Source organism: Carcharodon carcharias, chromosome 14 (assembly GCF_017639515.1).
Source record: "Carcharodon carcharias isolate sCarCar2 chromosome 14, sCarCar2.pri, whole genome shotgun sequence".
Taxonomy (NCBI): domain Eukaryota; kingdom Metazoa; phylum Chordata; class Chondrichthyes; order Lamniformes; family Lamnidae; genus Carcharodon; species Carcharodon carcharias.
Window position 1 is genome coordinate 105,843,069 of NC_054480.1, and position 20,205 is coordinate 105,863,273.

General features: G+C 40.0%; 1 protein-coding gene across 1 annotated transcript in view; it reads left to right on the forward strand.

Moving 5' to 3' along the window:
- Positions 1-20,205, forward strand: part of LOC121286858 (lysine-specific demethylase 4B-like) — a 595,629-nt gene that overhangs the window by 245,199 nt on the left and 330,225 nt on the right. The gene's annotated exons all lie outside the window — the stretch shown is intronic.

Below are 20,205 nucleotides of genomic sequence, written 5' to 3' on the forward strand. Positions count from 1 at the left end.
CACTATCTCTAAGGGACCCACATTTACGTTCGCTAATATCTTTTATTTTACATATTTATAAAGCTCTTATCTGTTTTTAAATTTCTTGCCAGTTTTTCTCCCTCTTTCTATCTGCTATCTTGGTCATCTTTTACTGATTTTTAAAATCCTCCCTATCCTTAAGCATACTATTTTTTTGGCAACATTGTAAGCCTCTTCCTTTAACCTAATACTATTCTTAACTTCAGTAGTTAGCCACAGTTGTACCACTTCCACTGAAGTTTTTATTCCTTGAGAATGTGTGTTCATAAGAACTAGGAGAAGGACTAGGCCTTGCATACCTTATTATTTAAAAAAATTATTGCTATTTCTTATCTACTGTCATATCTTTCAATCTAATTTACCAATCCATCTCGGCCAACTCGTCTCTTCTACAATCGTAATTTGTTCAAATTTGAGACCCTAATTTTGGATTTGACCACATCTCTCTCAAAGTTGTTATGAAACTCTTGTATTATGGTTGCTCTTTCCCAGAGGTCCTTTACTTTAAGATTAGTATTTAACCCTGTCTCATTACACAATAGTAGAACATAACCTCAAAGTTATACAAAACACCTTTCTCAAGCATTGTAGTATTGTTTCCTCTTTTAACCCAATTTTTCGTAGGACCTCAAAGCTGTGAAACTTTCTTCCCTTCCTCATCTTCCAGTTTCCCTAAAACCTATGCTTTGGGATGTCTGGTGGTTGTGAAAGGTGCTAATAAATGCAAGTCACTTTTTCAATTTTCAGATTCTCATCCTTGTTTTAAAATTCCTCCATGGCCTCATCCCTCCCTACTTCCGTAATCTCCTCCAAGGATTTTGACATTGCAGCTAAAATTTTATTCAATGAGTTCATTAACATCAGCGATGTTCAAATGAGTGTGTATGATTCAAAATTGCTGATGCAGATTTTGGTGTGCACATTTAGGATTTATCCACCACTGAGCAATACACTGAAGAATTTTTTTTCAAACGTGCAGGTCTATCAAATTTTAATCTTCAAGTAAAAGTTATGAATGGGAATGGTTGTGATGGGAAAGTCTGATTCATTTTTAGTTGCACTTTTCAGGAACACAACTACAAAATTAAGCAAATAATTACTGTATTTAGAGTGCACGGTTAGTTCAGACCTTTTAGACTTTCAGACACTACCTTTAAAGTCCCTGTGGCTCTTTAATTCTTAGTAGGAACATTGAGTCAGTCCTTCATCTGGCTAAAATTATTGTAAACGAAAAAGAATTTATAATTACCTCCAAAATTTTTGACTTTTGTCATGATATCGGCAAACTAAAACTGCAGAGCTATGTAACTTTTTCCAGACTGATTTATTCTAAATTACTTGTCTAATTGTCATCATTATTATTAGAATTTAATTAGAAATTAAATTTATTATTATTAGAAGTAAGTGCAGAACTTTGTTTATTGTTGTCGAAAATTTGAAATTATAAGGGGAGGGATAAGTAGAGACTGCAGTTGATTCCTGCAGATATGGTGGCCAGAGAAGATATGATTTTTCTCCCCACAGCTTTGCATGTTCCACTGCTTCAAATATTTTATCTACTCTATGGTTCCTGCCTAAAATATGCCTTGTGGCAAAACATTCCATCTTCCAGCAACTCTCAATGTAAAGAAATTTCTCCTTGTTCTCTGAATTGTAAATTGATCACTTGACACTAAAGTACTGTACCATTTTAAGTCCCCCTTTAAATCTCATCTTTCTTTTTGTCCACCGCATCTGAGGATGCACAACCACAGCTTCTTACATTCTCTTCATTGCAAAGTAATAAACATGATGTATTCCATATACCTAAAATCTCAAAAAAGGAATTGGCAATAAAATCACTATGTTTATGGATTCTCCATATTTACTAGTTGATCTCTTTCGGCATTGCTAATAGAAAGTCGAGATCAAGTGTGGTCTTCACCAAATTTCCTGCTAAGCTCCATGCACACATGGCTCCACAGCAGCCTGGAAGTTACCGTGTAGGTCCTTTTTCACATTCAATATCGTTCATGTTTATCCACACAAAAAAACAATCACTGTGTACAACAGAAATTTACAGGGAACATTGGTCTTCACGTATATCAGGATTAGGGGGTTGGGACCAAATTGTTCCAGGATGCACAGATATAATGTGGTTCGAATCTAAAGTTATACATTGTCCTCAATTTTATAAAAATTTTGACTTAAGATTACTTATAAGTTGTGTAATCCTGGGTTAGTGACAGTGTTCAGCCAGTAGGTCATTGATTCAAGCTTTACCCTAGGGACCTGAGCACATGATCTAGGCTTGCAGTCAATGTAATACAGAGAAACAATGTGTGTGTGGTTGGAGGTGCCGTCCTTTAGATGAGATATTAAACCAATCTGTTTAGGTGGGCATAAAAGATCTCAGTATCCTGGAGAACATTTTTCCTTCAATCAACATCTCCAAAAACAGATTAACTGGCCATTTATCTTATTGCTGTCTAGGGACCTTATTGCCACATTTGTATACGGAGCAACAGTGACTTCACTTCAAAATCATTTTGTTCGCTTTGAAGCATTGTAATACCCTGAGGATATGAAAGGCACTATATATAAATGGTAGCTTTTACTCCTTTATTGGATTGGCAAAACTTGTGACAATAATTGGAGTGCAGGAGTTTCTCTGCAGTGTAAGCAGAAAGGATGGGGGGGCGCAAAATTGTTGTGCTATATTGCCACCCTAAGAAGATGTAATTACTGTGTGACCAGTTTACATAGGCAATTCTATTATAAATGTGGATGTACGAATTTATAGTGGCATTTGTCATAAAAGTGTCAAAAACATGACAACAGTTATTAAGTTTTTGGAGATGAGTGTAAATAGACACAAGATTTTTAATATAGAATCATTCCACACAGAAGGTCATTCATTTTGTGCCTGTGATGGCTCTTTGAAAGGTATATTAGCGTTAGTAATGCAGCAGTAATTTGCTTCCTAATCAGTAGTTTTTTTAGTTGGACACCTTATGGCTGCGGGTATGTTGTCTATTTTTCCCTTTAGAGTGCCTCTCTAAAGGAGCACAACTGCCATTCACTCCCACACCCTTCCTTCCCCGTAACTATTCATGGGTGATCAGGGGGCAAAGGAGTGAAATCGGATGCTGCTGTACTCTTGGTTGGGTCTGACAGCTGATGAGATGAATGTAAAAGGAACCACCACTACACACATTTAAGCCTTAATGTATGTGTAAGGGAAGCTTAAATACAATCTCAAAATTATTTCCAAGTATTTTAGTACTTGGAATTGTACCAGGGGGACCTCTAACAGATTTGCAAAATGTTATAATTTTATGATGCATAGTTTATCATATGTGTAAATTATTTATATCATTAAAATTCCAAATAATTAGGTGCCAAATCTTGGTTGTGAAAATGAATTGCATTGAGCCAACAGGAAACTGCTCAGATTACACACACTGAACCTCTTCCTTTCACCTGCAGCAGTGAAACCATTCATTCCTGTGAAGAGAATACCATACAAAGGTAAATTTATGTCCAGTAAGCAAAGGCAAGACAGTGAAGCTCTTAATTTTCCAATCAGATGGTCCTGAAAATTCTTGAATATTGTTCAAGATGAGCAATAAATGCTGGCCTAACCAGTGACGCTCACATTCAGTGAAAGAATAAAAAAAAATTCCCTCTCCCTCCACCCAGTGCAGTTAGGAAGTTTTATCATGTTTCCATTCAGTTGAATTGTTGTGTATAACCCCAAACAATGGTATGATAAATTACGTTCAGAAAATTGAGGCACTTTTACTTCCTATCAAACGTCTTATTTCACATCATCTAATCATTCAGTATTAAGACGAGCTCATACAGAAAGTCACAACCTGGAGTGTTCTGACAGACTCTTAATGGAGGCTGCATTAAACAGTAGCTCCCACAAACAAAGTGTAGTGCACAAGAATTTTAAGAATCTTTAAAACAGCTTCAATTAACTTTGATGACTTCCAGTTGGCATACTTACTACATTTTCAGCCCAGGTTAAATTGTTGATGGTCATAGAGATGATTTACTTAATAGGTAGAATATTTGAAACAGTCCATTCAAATACAACATAATTTGCATTCGTCCTTCACTTATTCCAAACCCTACCCCGACTGCTATCTCAGACCGAGCCCAACTATTCACAACCATGGGCACCTAGTTGAACTTGAACTGAGCTTCTTACTCTATATTCTCCCCATCACAAAAGCCATATACTTCTACCTCCATAATATTGTGCATCTTTCCCTCGACCTCAGCCCATCTGCAGTTGCATCCATCTTTTCCTGATTATGCCTCTACGAAGAGCTGGTGGTATTTTATCTAGTTAAAGGCACTATATAGATATGATTTCTGAAATGTAATGCTTTAGACATCAACATTTCCTACCTAAAGTGCTTCACAGCCAATGAATTACTTTTGAATTGAGATCATTACTGTTATTTAGGCAAAAATGACAAGTGGTATTGTACTGAAGTATCAGTCTAGATTATGTGCTCAAGATCATAGTGCAGCTTGAACCAACAATCATGTTCAGCTGAGCCCAGCTGGCACCTATCAATCTACCTACTATTATCTATTATTAGGGAAGTTTTAACAATGCACTTAGAAAAGCACAGTATGATTAGAACAAATCAATATGGTTTAAAAAAAAAAGAAAATCCTGTTTAACAAATTTATCAGAGTTGTTTGAGGATGTAACTAGTAGGGTAGATAAAAGGAACCAGCAAATGCCAGAGAGTGGGCATAAATGGGGCATTTTCAAGTTGGCAAGCTGCGTCTACTGGAGTGCCCCAAGTGCTGGGGCCTCAGCAAATTACAATCTATATTAATGACTTAGATGAAGACACGGAGAGTAATGCATATACATATATATATATATATATATATATATGTTTGCTGATGATGCAAAGCTAGTTGGAAAGGTAAGCTGTGGAGAGGACACAGAGAGGCTGCAAAGAGATATAGACAGGTTAAGTGAATGGCAACAAGATGGTAGATGGGGAAGTCTGAAGTTAAGCACTTTGGTCATAAGAATAGAAAAGCAGAATATTTTTAAAAGGTGTGTAAGTTGTAAATGTTAATACTCAGAAAGACTTGGGTGTGCTTGTTCAAGGAATGCAGGAGGTTAGCATGCAGTTACAGTGATCAATTAGGCAGGCCAGTAGCATGTTGACCTTTACTATAGAGGAATGGGAGTACAGAAATAAAGAAATGTTGCTACAGTTGTACAGGGCTTTGGTGAGACCACATCTGGAGCACTGTATGCAGTGTTGGTCTCTGTACTTGAGGAAGCATTGCATTGGAAGCAGTACTGCGAAGGTTCAATAAATTGGTCTCTGAAATGAGGGGATTGTCCTATGATGAGATATGATGGGTTTATATCCTCTGGAGTTTAGAGGAATGAGAGGTGATCTTATTGAAACATACTAGATTCTGAAGGGGTTTGAAAGGGTAAGTGCTGAGAGATTGTTTCCACTGGTTGGGGAATCTAAAACACAGGGGCACAGTCTCAGGATAAGGGGCCGATCATTTAGATGAGGAGAAATTACTTCACTCAAATGTTTGTGAATCTTTGGACTTCTCTGCCCCAGAGGTTTGTGGATGCTGCATTGTTGAATACATTTAAGGCTGGGATAAACACATTTTTGGTGTGACAGGGAACCGAGGGATGTGGGGAGCAGGTGGGTAAGCAGAGTTGAAGCCCAAGATGATAGTATTGAATGGCAGATCGGGCTTGACAGGCTATATGGTCTGCTCCTGCTCCTATTTCTTCTGTTCTTGTTTAATGTTTGTTGCTCAACTCCAAACTTGTAGATGCTTAGGTGAAATTTGTTCCATTTGAATTTCTTGCAATGAAATCCAAGATAATGGGCGACTTTTGAAAAATATTATCATAAAGTTACATTTAAGACAACAGTCTGTCTTAAACAGATGTGCAGTGACTAATGCCATAGCTATACAATTAAAAGTCCACCCCCAAAAATTGTGAACACTTATTAAAGTGTTCCACAACCTCTCTTTTTTTTGTAGGCAGAGGAATTGATAATTGCCTGTTCCTTTCTATCTATTGATCTTGCTTTCAAATATTTTGTTGTGCCAGAGCTTAGCTGATAGGCTTACCATAGCATCTGCTACTGAACTGACTGGGTGGTTGGGTTACAGTTTTCTTCCCCCACCACACATTTAAATTTAAATTATTTTCATATTTTCTGTTGCAAAAAGAGGGAACAAAGGATTCACAAAATAAAGCCATGCATAAATTTATGTTTAATGGAGTATGGCCGCCACTCAAACCACAAAGTTCTTTGATTTCCATCTTGGGTGCTAAGCTTTCAATCACCATGTCCTTGTGTTCCAGAATTTTCTTTGTAATCCCCTCTGTCCTACTAGAACCGCCTCTGCCCTGCTACCTTTCTCACCATCTTCAAAAGTAATTTAGAATCAGCTTCCTTGGGCACCTCTGCCAACTTTCTCCCTCTCCTGTCTACTAGATAAGAGTTGGGATCTCCTATTTTCTGAAGCACCTATAAAATTCAAGATGGTGATGCCTTAGCAGTGGTAGCACTCCTCTAGTGCCTGCTCCTAACTTTTATGTTATGGGATTAATTAATCGTTCTTCCTTAAAAGGCACAAACATGATTAAAGGTCACTTGATAAGCGAAAAACTGAGAGTGAACTTGCTGTGTTCAGTGGCAGTTGGGTCAAGTAATGAGAGCAGAATATGATGAGAATAGAGAAGCAGATTCATTTATTTTAGTTTTGAAAAGTTTTGTTTTTGGGGACAATTTCCAAGAACAGGAAAAAATCTGATTTTTCTTATTTAAACAAATCACTATTATTGAGTTGACAGAACATCTAATAGAAAACAGATTTTCTTGTGAAACATGCACGGTTTCTGTGAAGTATAATCATTCTGTGTTACCTCCTACACATCAGCAACAAGGACCCATATGGTGAGCCGTAAAGGTGATCTGGTCTTTGTCTGGAGAGTACAGCTAATGTGAATATCTAGCCCAATTCAAATTCAAGGAGGAGTTGATCTTTATTGAAATGTTCTGAAAATCAGGAAGTTTCCAGATGTAGCAGATGTGTGATTTGCTTGCAGGAGAATTTCAAGTTTTCGTTCTGTTAGCAGATGATCCTTGGTGACCTTGTCAGTATATCTATTGAAACCACCAAAGTGTTTTTATTTAAAATATGTCTTTTTTAAATACCTCTTTCTTTTAAGCTATGTTCAATTATTTTGGCTGCTTTGTTACAACCCTAACTGTAGAAGGGTACTTCTAACTGCACCATTGTAATATTTCTGTTTCTGAAATCAGCCGTGTTCATGCAGTCTCTGAAATGAGATTGTACAATTACACACTATCCATTGTCATTCATTTAGAGCTTAAATTTAAAGTTTAAACAGCTAATATTGACAACTCTGAAAATAGTGCCAAATTATGGGTGGTTCAATGCTATGGATTTGTATTTGAGAACATCTGGATTCAGTTTGCCTGAACTCACTGAACTTAAATGCTTTCATAAAATGGAGGTGCCATGGGGGTCAGGACTCTGAGGTTAAGAAATGCTATTGTCTCTAGTTACAAGATGGTGGGTGAGCAGGAAGAGCGTTATACAGTAGGAATCTTATGCGGATTATCCCCAGTTACATGGAAGGGTTGAGATCTCAGACTAACCTTGCCATTGTCAGATAGAACTCCTCCTATGTGTCCTTTCAATTATCCAATAGAATTACATTAAAGATTAACACTCTTTCAAAGTCCCTTTTCCCTCCTGAGGAGTATATCTTACATCCTCAGTATCAAAGGAAAATTCATATGATAGTTTAGTCGTCGATTGCCATTTGGAGCGTTTATCCAGAAAGACCCTGAACGTCATTTTTCTCCCTCAGCACCACCACCACCCCCTGTCGTATCAGAGTATCCAACTATTTCTTAAGTAGGGATTTTTGTCTCTCTTCTCCCAAGTTTATTCACATGCTGATCACTTTTTTAATGAAGAATTTGCTAAAATTCCCCTTTTGTCACTTTGAAAACACCCTCCTATTCCTACTGTCATGGTTTGTTTTGAAGAACGTTTTGGATTTACCTCGTCAAAACCGCAGTGAGGTCAGGTGCCAGGTGAATCATGTCCAGATGACTCATTATCATTTTTTCTTTAAAACAACATTGCAGTTTTCTTGCTCATTGCTTTTTAATGGTCAGCAGCAGCATCTTGCCTCTGAACTAGAAGGTTGTGAATTCAACTGAAATGCCATTAATGTCTGTTTTAAGGACTTGATTGTTTAATCAAGGATAATATTTAAGTAGGGCACTGAAGGGCTATTGCATTGTAGGAGCATGTATTTTCGAATGAGACATAGGCCCAAATCTTCTGAGGAGTGGCAATCAGCATTGGATTGCCATTCCGCTCCTGCTTCGCTGCGCCACACTGGAGCTCTGTATTTCTGGCCGGGACTTCCGATCCCATTATCTCCAGAAATGTGAAGCATTCCTGAAATTGACTTACTTCTTTGTAGCACCGGATCATCTGGGGGAGTAAAGCCGTGCTCCCCTTTTACAGCACTAGCTGCCGTATTCTGATATGTGTTCACTAAGGCACTGAAAAGCTGGGGCCTTTAAATAGCTTTTTTCAGTTTGTTAGTGAATGAACATCTGAGTGAATGGGTGAATGAGTGAATGTGTAGGTGGGTAGAGTGGTCGGGGGTAGGGTAGCAGGGAATAGGGTGGCGAGGCTGTTTGGGTAGGAAACAGTTAAGGAGTTCAGTTGCTAATTATTAGTTAACAACCTAAATATCCATTTAGGATACCAAAGGGATAGCAGGTGAGACAAGTTCTCTCTGTAGAGTTTTATGCATTAGAAATAAAACTCTATCTGAAGGAGTTAGTTTTGGTCTCAGTCTTTACTGCCTAATAGCTATTGGAGCTTAAAGGTAGTAACAAAGGATGGTTGCTGCTTATAAGTAAAACGATTGGAAACTAAGCTTTTTCCGGACAAATTTGGAGTTAACTTTAAGAGCAGAGTAGTTTGGAGTCACTCAAAAATGGCTGAATAAAAATCTAGAGTGTCGGGGTATGATTACCCACCGATATTTTCCGAGCGTTAACCATATGACCAATGGAAGAATGAGGTAACAATGTGGACACGAGTTATGTCCTTGCCAAGGAAAAATCAGGAAATGGCCTCGGCACTTTCACTACTGTATGAAAGCAAAATAAGATGCAAAGTATTTTCGGAGTTGGAGCCTGAACATTTGGACACAGATGAAGGTTTGGAAACGTTATTAGATTTTATGGATAAGATCTATCAGAAGGATGACTTAGTATATGCTTACGCAGTGTGGTCAGATTTTGACAAATTTAGAAAGTTGGCGGATAGCTCCAAGGAAGATTACGTAATGGAATTCAGTAGACTATATGCAAGATTGCAAAAATTCTGCCAGGAAATCCTCCAATCGGTGATGGCATTTAAGTTAGCAGACTGTGCCAGAATATCAATTATGGACAGGCTTCTAGTTTTGACGGGAGTTGAATTTGTGGAAAGACACGCACTGCTAGAAAAGATGTCAGAAGCTCTTTTCAAAAAAAAAATTCCTCAGAAAACATTCAGTTCCGGCAGCTTTCATGCCACAAATGGGTCATTCAGCTGCAAGGCAGAAAATGGAGGATACAATGTTAATGGAACATCTAGAAGCAGGACACGGGCGTCAGTACAAAAGAAGCATTGTAACTAGAAACAATGAGGACAGAAGCACGTTTGACAATTGTGGCAGGAGAAAAGAATTGGGGAATTACAACAAAAGAATGAACCCCAGAAATGCCCAGGGTGTGGTCATTCAGTGTTTTAGCTGCGATTCAAAATACCATTAAGCAATGAACTGTCCAAAACCATATAATAAGGTGTTTGAAATTAAACATGAGACAGAAGACTTGGAAGAAGAAGATGGAGATATTGACCAAGGAGAGGACATTATATTAGTTACCAGAAGTTTTAGCCTGGTGATGAATGTCTTGGTTGCAGAGTCCTTCAGCTGTGTGGTGCTAGATAGCAGATGCATGTCTATAGTCTGTGGAATAGACTGGTTAAAATGCTACCTAGACTCCTTAAATGACAAGGACCAGAATAAGGTTAAGGAATTTGAGAGTTCTACCAGCTTTAGATTTAGAGATGGTAACGCCCTAAAATCTTTTAAAAAGTTAGTAATTCCTTGTAAGATAGCTGGAATCAATCATTTCATCAGTACAGTTGTAGTGTCCAGCGAAATACCGTTACTGTTGCGCAGGCCATTGATGAAGGAAGCGCAAATTAAGCTGGACATGGAGAACAACAATGACATATAATATTTGGAAAACCTGTGGCTTTGCAATTTATCCAATCTGGACACTATTGTATTCCTTTAATGAAACCTGACTTTTCTACTTTGGAAATTAAATAAGTGTTATTAGCGTCAGGGGATAGGAATCTAGAAATCAAAAAGCTAATTGTGTTAAAATTGCATTGGCAGTTTGCTCGCCCGCCCTTTGCAAAGATTAAAAATTTTGCTAAGGGACGCAGGAATAAGGGTTGAAGAGTCCACTAAACTTATAGAGAAGATAAGCGAGTGATGTGATGTATGTAGGAAATACGGAAGGACACCGTCACAGCCCATAGTGAGTCTACCCTTAGTGAGGGATTTCATTGAAGCTGTGGTGATGGATTTAAAGGTGTGGGGTAAACAAAAGAACATTTTTATTTTAGATTTCATAGATTTGGCCATAAGGTTTAGCCAGTCGACAATCATACAAAGTAAAAGAAAGAAAATAATTGTGGATCAGATAATGGAAAAGTGGATAGGAACTGTATTGGGACCACCGGCAAAATTCCTCACTGATAATGGGGAGGAATTTGCTAACGATGAGTTTTGGGATATGTGCAAAACATGAATATAATCATTAAGAATACAGCAGCAAAAAGCCCTTTTAGTAATGTAATGTGTGAAAGGAATCACACAGTGATAGATGAGACGCTTTGTAAAATATTGGCAGGTAGACCAAACTGTAAATTAACATCAGCTCTAGCATGGGCTGCCCGTGCCAAGAATTCACTGCAGATGATTGGAGGCTATAGTCCATAACAGTTGGCTTTTGGTAGAAATCCAAAAATTCCTTCAGTCCTGAGTGATCATCCCCCAGCTTGGGAGGGAACTACGATTAGCTCTGCCTTTTCTGAACATTTAAATGCACTACACGTGGGTGGAAGGGCATTCCTTAAAGTCTAAGTTTCAGAAAGAATCCACAAACTCGAAGACACTGTGCAACCATCGGAAACTAATTTTAATCAGGGAGACTTGTTATACTATAAAAGAGAAGGACTTAATGAATGGAAGGGCCCGAGAAAAGTTATAAGTAAAGATGGTAAAACAGTCATTTTACAGCATAGGAACCAGACTACTCGGTACTTGGGGTACAATTGTTAGTTGGAGCTGATTACAAATTTGCAGGTCCAGAAAGAGTTGCAGGAAGGATGAGGAACCATGTACTTCTCATACTCATATGTTGCATGATTGTGAGGAACAAGTTGCTGAGGTTGACAGGGTGTCTGAAGATGGATGCAGTAATTTGAATGAACGAGATGAGGCGATTTGTCCCAGAGGACAGCTGCCAAAAGCTGGCACTTAAGTTACATACTTGCCAGAAGGGGCCAGTCAATGGAGGGATGTGACGATTGTAGGTAGAGCAGGGAAGGCCACTGGAAAATATAAAAACTGGTTAAGTGTATGAGTTAAAGCATAGGAGATTAGGCCTATGGATTGGGAACGTGAAGTACAAAAATGGAAGGCATGAAAACGTAGTATCAGTTCAGACAGTGGGCCTGGGAGTGAACATGCCTCTCAGAAGCGACTGCAAACTGTTGAAAGAACATCTATAAATGGGAGGAGGAGATCAAACAGTAAAATCCGCAGCGTGATAGAGGACAGGATAGAGGGTGTAGCTTAACAAGATCAAAGAATAGACTAGTAATGCTACAAGGAGCAGAAGCCCATGTGTTCTTAGTAGCTTCAAACAAATAAGATAATAAATTTAAAAAAGGAAGCCAAACAGCAAGAACTACATAGTTGGAAAGAATTTGGGGTTTACACCAGGGTGCCAGATAGGGACAACCAGCTCTATCTCATAGATCAATATGCACAGAAAAGGTGCTTCCTGATGGGATTTACAAAGCTAAAGCTAGACTGGTAGCAAGAGGAAGAAAAATTGGGTGATCAGGATATGAGAGTAGATTCACTAAGGCAGGATAAGTTATTCTGAAGATCTTTTTGGCTCTGTTAGCTACAAATTCTTGGGATTGTAAGTCAATTGATACTAAAGCTGCCTTTTTGCAGGGACACCAACTTCAAAGGGAAGTTTTTCTCCATCCACTGAAAGAGCTGCCAAATGCAGAAGGGACACCCTGGAAGCTAAATAAATGTGTGAACGGTTTATTTGACGCCTCTAGAGTTTGGTATTTCTTAGTGAGGTCAGTTTTGTTAAAGTTGGGCTGTCTTTAGTTGGAAGCAGACCTGGCAATGTTTTATTGGTGCCATGGAGGGAAACTTGCAGGCATCTTTATGATGCATGTAGATGATTTTTTGTGGGGTGGTAGTAACAAATTTGAAACAGTTGTCATTAATGGACTCAAAACGGAGTTTAAAATTGGAAGTCAGGCTTCTGGTGTGTTTGAATACATTGGATTGGAAATCAGGCAGAGTGGATCACATGTCCTTTTACATCAATCCTACTTAACGTCAATTCCAATGCAATTAGTCGTGGTAGGGCCCCCCAGAAAGATACAGCAGCTTCTGAAACAGAAAAAGAGGAACTTAGAAGTCTAATTGGGCAACTCAATTGACTAGGCAAACAAACAAGGCCGGATGTCAGTTTTAACCTTTTGGAATTGAGCACTAAAATGAATGATCCTAAGGTTGAAGAAATCATTCAAGCAAACAAAACATTGACAAAATTAAAAATGCAGCAGGGTGTTTCAAATTACCCATCTTTGGGTGATCTTAGAAAAATAAAACCGATTGTGTTTAGTGATGCATCTTATGCAAATCTATGTGGTGGATTTTTGAGTGTGGGAGGATTTACAATATTTCTCATGGGGAGAGAAAGGTAAATGTTGCCCTTTGGCATGGGAATCTAAAAAGACATGAAGAGTTGTAAAAAAATATATGGGCAGTGGAGACTCCCACCCTTGTTGAGGTGGTAGATATGGCATTCTTTATATCAAAGATGCTGGCAGAAATTTTGAATGGAAAAGGGTATTCAGGAACGGTACCTATCAAATGTCTTGTAGCCAATAAGTCACTTTGGGAAAATGTTCACTCTACGAAGTGCGTTAACAAAATGAGATTGCAATTTGACATTGCAAGCATAAAACAGATGTTCGAGAATAAGGAGATTGCCATGGTCGAATGGATTAATGGCAGCTACCAATTATCTAACTGTTTTACTAGAAGAGGAGTGAGCTCCAAAAAGTTATTAGAGATCCTTAAAGAGGGAAGTCTTTTTCTTTAACATGACAAAAAAGGAAATTCTCCTTTTGTGTGGACATAACTAAACATGTGTTCTCTTTTTTTTAAGGAGGGGCAATAAGGTGAATTTATTGAATGAAAATATATATTAATGTTTGGTTTTTTTTGTGATTATATAAACTTAAGGATTACTTTCTTTTTAAGAAGAGGGAGTCCGTTGGGGAAGGAAGCAGTTAAAGGAGTTCAATTTCTTATTATTAGTTAACAACCTAAGTACCCATTTAGTTGTATAAAAGGGATAACAGGTGAGACAAGCTCTCTCTGTAGGGAGTTTTATGCATTAGAAATAAAACTCTATCTGAAGGAGTCAGTCTTGGTCTCGGTCTTTATTGCCTAATGGCTGTTGGAGCTTCACAGAGGTCAGAGGAGTCATGGGGAGTCGGATAGTGAGATCGGGTCAAGTTAGGTGGGGTAGGGGTCAGGGTGAAGCCTGATGGTGGGGTTAGTCTTATCAGGTCGGGGGATGGGAGTCAGGAGGTTAGGGGGAGAGTTGGTTGGTAAGGTGGGGTCTGGTGGGGGGAGTTGAGTCAGGGGGTCAAGGGGTACAAGGGTGTCGAGGGGTGAGTCGCGTGTGTCAGTTAGGGTGATTGGTTTGGGGGGGGAGGTCAGTTGTCACGTTACCCAGGGAGTTAGACAAGGATTTTTCTGTCTAACACCTCTGGGTAACTATCCAGGTAAGTAAGCTGGAACTGTCCGAAGTCTCCGACTCTAACTCAGAGTTGGAGACCTTTCATGAGGGTCCCGGGAGGCAGGGAAATTGGCCATCGGAAGTTCAAACTTCCCAGGCAATTCCCACAGCGTTGGTGTATTCCAAGGGTTCCCAATGCGTATCTTGTGGTGTTGGGAGGGGGCTAGGGGGCTGCAGGTCTAAAACTCCAGTGGCTAGTTCGTAAGAAAGAAAGAAACCAAGTCTTTACTTCTTCCAGACAGAGCTTTATTCCAAATCACAGAGAACTCTATCCCCTGATCATCACCTATTTCCCCTCTATTGAATTCAAATTCCACTGTCTGCCAAGGCAGAGATTTGAAACCAGGTCCCCAGAGCATTAACCCTCTGGGATGCTAGTCCAGTGACAATACCACTACACCATCGCCTCCCCCTATTTCCCCTCTATATGCACCCACTAATGCGTTTACCCAATTAACCTCTAATTACTAATTTAATCACTTATTGACTATTAACTATTTCCTATCCTACCAGTAAGATAGGGAGGTAACATGCAGTCTCTGATGATGTGGCCATAGAATTAAGGCCCTTCTGCACAGGTGGAGAAAAAAATCCTAAGGGGCTTTTCCAAGAAGAGCAAGGAATTCTCCTGGTGTCATGGCCAACAACACCACCAAAACAGATTAACATGTCATATACTTTCTGGCTGTTTGAGACATTGCTGAGCAAGTTGACCAGCATGTTTATCTACCAGATGCAATGATTTGAGTTTGAGTAATTCATTGTCTGTTTATTTAAAATGTCCCGTGCGTGTGGGGGAGGAAAAAAGCTGTTTTCCTCGTTTCACTATTTCTATTTCACATTTTAAAATCTTGAAGTGTTAAAAATCACTGTTCCTCTTCAGTCTTTTCAAAGTTTCATAAAAGCTATTCAAAGCTTTAAGAGTGAGATGAAAGTGGGTTTTATACCAATCCTTCCTATTTGTATTTCATGCGTTCAACTAATCTTCTGAACAATAGTCCACACTGCTTTAGAGACACATAAATAAAATAATTGAGCTTTGAGGGCCAGTGCATTCAAAAACTTAGCCGATCTTTCCTGTTGATCTTCTAAACCTGCTTTGTGTTTTTATTTTCAATTAAAAAAATCACATTTCAATACCAAGCACTGCACATCCTCAATTCTGATTAGTGAAAGCTGAATGTAAAAGTTGTAGTTTGTTTGATAGCAGTCCATACATATTTCCCTGCACACACCAACCTCTGTCCCCTCCCCAGACCCTACCTATCCCTCCCTTAATCTGTAATTAAAAGATTATTATTCCAGAGTCAAGTCAAGATATGGAATGGTAGGGCTTGTCAAAATCTGTGAACGATTTGGGGGTGGTGTGGGCCACTTCAAGTTAAAGATTTGTTTAATCTCATCAATGACCTTCCTTCCATCATAAGGTCAGACGTGGAGCCATTCATAGAAAATAGGAGCAGGAGTAGGCCATTCAGCCCTTTAAGCCTGCTCCGCCATTCGGTATGATCATGGCTGATCCCTCTATCTCAGTGCCATATTCCCGTTTTCTCTCCATACCCTTTGATGCCCCTAACATCCAAAAAATGTATCAATTTCTTTCTTGAATATACTCAGTGACCCGAACTGCACAGTCTTCTGTGGTACAGAATTCCACAGGTTGACCGCCCTCTGAGTGAAGAAATTTTCCTCATCTCAGTCCTAAATGGCCTATCCTGTATCCTGAGACTCTGTCCCCTGGTTCTAGATTCCCCAACCGGGGGAAACATCCTCCCTGCTTCTAGGCTGTCTAGCCCTGTTAGAATTTTATACATTTCAATCTCATTCTTCTAAACTCTAGTGAATACAGGCCCAGTTGAACCAATCTCTGACAATCCTGCCATCCCTGGTATCAGCCTAGTGAACCTTCACTGCGCTCCCTCTATGGCAAGTATATCCTTTCTTAGGTAGGGTGACCAAAACTGCGCGCAATATTCCAGGTGTGATCTCACAAAGGCCTTGTATAACTGCAGTAAGACATCCCTACTTCTGAACTCAAATCCACTTGCAATGAAGGCCAACATACCATTTGCCTTCCTAATTGCTTGCTGCACCTACTTGTTTACTTTCATTGACTGGTGTACAAGGACACCCAGATCCTTTTGTATGTCCACATTTCCCAATATATCACTATTTAAATAATGCACTGCCTTTCTGTTTTTCACATTGAAGTGTAAAACTTCACATTTATCCACATTATACTACATCTGCCATGTGTTTGCCCACACACACAACTTGCCTAAATTGCTCTGAAGCCTCCAAGCATCCTCGTCACAACTCACAACCCCGTCCAGTTTTGTGTCATCAGCAAAGTTGGAAATGTTGCATTTGGTTTCCTCATCCAAGTCATTTATATATTTGTTGAATAGCTGGGGCCCAAGCACTGATCCCTGCAGTACACCACTAGTCACCACCTGCCATCCGGAAAAAGACCCATTTATTCCCACTCTCTGTTTCTGATCTGTCAACCAATTCTCAATCCATGCCAGTATATTACTCCCGATCATATGTGCTTTAATTTTTGCCCACTGGCCTCTTATGTGGGACCTTATCAACAGCCTTCTTGAAATCCAAATACACCACATCCACTGGTTCTCCCTTATATATTCTACTAGTTACATCCTCAAAAACTCCAGTAGATTAGTTAAGCATAATTTCCCTTTCATAAACCCATACTCACATTGTCTAAATGGTCTGTTACCAGGTCTTTTATAATAGACTCTAGCATTTTCCCCACGACTGATGTTAGGCTAACTGGCCTGTAATTCTCTGTTTTTTCTCTCTCTCCATTTTTAAATAGTGGGGTTACATTTGCCACCCTCCAATCTGTAGGGACTGCTCCAAAGCCTGTAAAATTTTTGAAAATGACCACCAATGCATTTAGTGTTTCTAGGGCCACTTCCTTTAGTACTCTGGGATGTAGAATATCAGGCTCTGGCGATTTTTTCAGCTTTTAACCCCATTAATTTCTCTAGCACTTTTTTAAAACTAATTTTCTTCAATTCCTCTCTTTTACTAGAACTTTGGTTCCCTAACATTTCTGGGAAATTATTTGTGTCCTCTTTTGTGAAGCCAGAACCAAAATGCATTAAATTCTTCTGTCATTTCTTTGTTCCCCATTATATCTCCCCCGTCTCTGACTGTAAGGGACATCTGTCTTCACTAATCTTTTTCTCTTCACCTATTTATAAAAGTTTTTACAGTCAGTTTTTATGTTCTCTGCAAGTTTACTCTCATACTCCATTTTCCCCTTCTGGATCAATTTTTTTGTCCACTTTTTTGCTGAATTCTAAACTGTTTCCAATCCTCAGGCTTGCTGCTTTTTCTGGCAATTTCATATGTCTCCTCTTTGGATCTAATACTTTCCCTAATTTCTTTTGTAAACCATGGTTGAGCCACCTTTCCTGTTTTATTTTTGCACCAGACAGGAATGAATAATTGCTGTAATTCATGCATACATTCCTTAAATATTAGCCATTGCCTATCCATCATCAACCCTTTAAGTAAGGTTCCCCAATCCATCATTGCCAACTCACATCTCATACCCTCTAGAACAATTCTATCATTTTATGCTCGCTCTTCCCCAAGGGACAAGATTGTTAATTAATCCTTTCTCATTGTACAACACCCATCCAGGATAGCCTGCTCTCTAGTTGGTTCCTCAATGTATTGGTCTAAAAAACCATCACATACACACTCCACGAAACCCTCCTTCACAGTATTATTGCTAGTTTGGTTTGTCCTTTTTTTTTTAATATATATATATATATATATATTGCATGCATCTCTAATTACCTGTTTAATGTCTTCCCTTACATGTCCTTTACTGTTTGAGGCCTATAGACAACCCCACAAACGTTTTCTGCTCCTTGGTGTTTCTTATCTCCACCCAAACAGATTCCACATCATGGTTTTCCGAGCCAATATCCTACCTCACTATTGCATTGACTTCTCCTTTCCTAACGGCGCTACCCCACCTCCTTTTCCTATTTGTCTGTCCTTCCTAAATATTGAATACTCCTGGATGTTCAGTTCCCGTCCTTGGTCACCCTGCAGCCATGTCTCCGTAATTGTAACTCGATCATAACTGTTTATATCTATTTGTGCTCTTAATTCAACTACCTTCTTGTGAATGCTCCGTGCATTAAGATACAATGCCTTTAGATTTGTCTTTTTAGCCTTGTTAGTCATCTTAGCTTAATTTTGCACTATGACTCCATTTGTTTTTCACCCTTGTTTTTTCTGCCTTCCATTTTTGCTTCTTACTTTTCTGTCTTTCGTTTCTATCCTTGTTTTCCCACTCCCCTGTCTCCTTGCTCAGGTTCCCATCCCCCTGCCATTCTAATTTAAATCCTCCCCGATAGCACTAGCAAACACTCTCCCTGAGGATATCGCTCCCAGTCCTGCCCAGATGTAACCCATCCTGTTTGTACTGGTTCCACCTTCCCCAGAACTGGTCCCAATGTCCCAGGAATCTGAATCCCTCCCCTCTACACCATTTCTTCAGCCACGTATTCATCCAATATATCCTACTCTCATTAGCACATGGCACTGGTAGCAATCCTGAGATTACTACCTTTTGAGGTCCTACTTTTTAATTTACATCCTAACTTCCTATCTTCGGGCTATAGGGTCTCATTCCTTTTTTTACCTATGTTATTAGTACCGATATGTACCATGACAAGTTCACTGATGATTGCACAATGCTCCGCACCATTCGCGACTACTCAGATACGGAAGCAGTCCATGTCCACGTGCAGCAAGGCCTAGACAATAACCAGGTCCAGGCTTGGGCTGACAAGTGGCAAGTAACATTTGCACCACACAAGTGCCAGGCAATGAGCAGCTCTAACAAGAGAGAATCTAACCATCGCCCCATGACATTCAATGGTATTAGCATCGCTGAATCCCCCATGTGAGGCACAAGTCAGGAGTGTGATGGAATACTCTCCACTTGCCTGGATGGGTACAGCTCCAACAATACTCAAGAAGTTTGACACCAAAGGTACCCGCTTGACTGGCACCCCATCCACAACCATTCACTCCCTCAACATCAACGCACAGTGGCAACAGTGTGTACCATCTACAAGATGCATCAAGGCTCCTTAGACAGCTCCTTCCAAACCCATGACCACTACCATCTAGAAGGCCAAGGGCAACAGACACATGGGGCAGGATCTTTAGGTCAGCGAGCGGGGGGGCGGGGCCCGCTTGCCGACCCGGGATGATGTCGGGCGGAACTCCCGACGTCACCCTACGTCATTTCAATTTTCCGGTCGGTGGGGGCACAGCCGAATCAGCTATGCGCCCGCCGACCTGTCAACGGCCTTTTGAGGCCATTGACAAAGTACCACATAATTAAGGTTGGCGGGCAGGCCAGGAGCCTTGGCGGGCTTAAGAAAAAGCATGAAACGTCATCCACGGGCGGGATGAGGTTTCATGAGGGTTTTTTAATTTTTAATAAAGGTTTCACTGAAAGTGATGGACATGTCCCAACTTATGTGACAGTGTCACACGAGGGACATGTGGGGAAATTTCGCATTTGTCTCTGTAACGTTTTTAAATTTGGAACCGATCTCCCTGAGGCGTGCTGGCTTCAGGAAGATCAGTGTGCTCTTTCTGCTGAGGGAACCCCTCCCTCCCAGCCCGCACTGGGAGTGCATAGCGCTTCCTGATGGATGTCTCACTGGGTGGGCCTTAATTGGCCTGTCCATGTAAAATGGCGGGGGTGGCTGATCGGAGGCGCGGCTGCCCACACCCACTCCTGCACTTCCCCCACTATGGTGGGGAAAATTCTTCCCATGGGAACACCTGCAAATTACCCTCCAAGCTATACGTCATCCTGACTTGGGACTTTCTCTCCATCCCTTCACTGCTGCTGCAT